The sequence below is a fragment of the Arachis ipaensis genome, chromosome B04 (assembly GCF_000816755.2).
Source record: "Arachis ipaensis cultivar K30076 chromosome B04, Araip1.1, whole genome shotgun sequence".
Taxonomy (NCBI): domain Eukaryota; kingdom Viridiplantae; phylum Streptophyta; class Magnoliopsida; order Fabales; family Fabaceae; genus Arachis; species Arachis ipaensis.
Window position 1 is genome coordinate 423,740 of NC_029788.2, and position 1,807 is coordinate 425,546.

The following is a 1,807-nucleotide window of genomic DNA, read 5'->3' on the forward strand; positions in this document are numbered from 1 at the left end:
TTAATAATTAAAGAAGTTTTTGTAGATAATATATAAAATTTAGTTTTTTTAACATATTTTAATTCTAACGTGTAAATAAATTAAATTTTTATTAAAAAAAATCTCAATGTTATTGGATAAGCCCCGAGGAACTAAAACTATGCCATAGCATAGAAAAAAAAATGAGTTATGAGTTGATATGATCCAAATAATTTGGACTTAAATGTTGTGTTGAGTGTGGGCGAATTAGAATAGAATTGAAAACCGCGGTGCGTAACAAACTACGATTCCTGCAAATCAACGAGTGCGCGGAATGAGGACAATTTGGTCAAATCACCGAACCGGATTTTGGCGGAAGGATGGGGAGGTGTTTCCTCACTAAAAGTCAATGCGTGTCATTACAAATAAATTAACAAAAAGTCATAAAGGGCTTAACTTAATTTAATTTAGCATGTGATGGTAAAATCTTCATCTTTATTTATGCAATTATCCAATTTCTGTAGTATTAATTACCATTTCTTTTATAAGTACCCAATGCTACAAAACTTTTTTTCCCAAATATAATACAATATAATATTATATTTGTCATACATACACAATTAGACTCATTTTTTGGGACATGATAAGTATGTGTGTTGTGTATTATTGTGGAAAATGTGGGTGTTAGACATGGATGTGAGAATAATTTTTTTTGAATTAAAGATAAAAAAATTAGATCATCCAATTTCTTTATAAAAAAAATTAAGGTAATCAAACCCTCCAATTTGTGTACCCAAAAATCGAACAATTTAATTGCATAAAACACTTCTACACTTCATATTTGCATTCTACATCATTCCTCCTCCCACATTAAGTTAAAAAGTGACACAATTACTTGTGTTAGAATTATAACAAGTAAAAAAGTAAGGGAATTAAGCGGTCAAAACTCAAAAGCAACAGTCAACGAAGTAGTTTATAGGAAATTAAGTGTACACTGCCACGAAGGCTACCTATCCTTCTTTAATTTAAACGATCATGATTTGCATTTCGAAGAAGTGAGGAATAAAAGGTGGTCTCATATTTGATTATTTGTTAACTAATTACCTAAAAATAATTATTTGTTAACTAATTACTTAACAAATAATTATACAAAAAAATTTAAATAATAATTTTGTAAAATATTTTACATTATTAATTTATCAAAATTTCAATTATTTCTTAAATCATATTCATTAATCATAAAAGTTGACAATTTGATACATACATAACAGTAGAAATATGATTTTTTTTAATTTGTTCTTCTACTTAAATCAATCTCCAATATAAATTAGAATGTTATACATGACATGTAAAATTAACGTGATTGAATAATTAAATAAATACATACGATCAATTATGAATTGCTTTCTCTTGAACTCATGAATCATCCATATCTTAAAAAAATATTATTTCTTCTAGATACTAATTACCTAAATTACCAATAATCATTCAATACATAAATAATTTTTTCTTAAGAGAAATTTATAAATTTTATATTTACAATTAAATTGAATAATAAATCATGTAAATAAACAATAATATATTTTAAGGAATAGTATATTATTATATAAGATGATATAAAAACTTGTTTTAGAATTTAGTTGTGAACAATAGTTTGAGATAGCTAGATGACAATTGAATTGAAAAAACTTAAAAAAAAAATTAATAAACCTTTTTTTATATAACATTTGTTGACGAGACTACTGTTTTGGATTAGGATAGCATATTAAAATTTTGAGTAAATGAAAATACTATATTACAATCTCAATAAAGACTAATAGATATGTTATTAAGACGAATAAGTCATTAA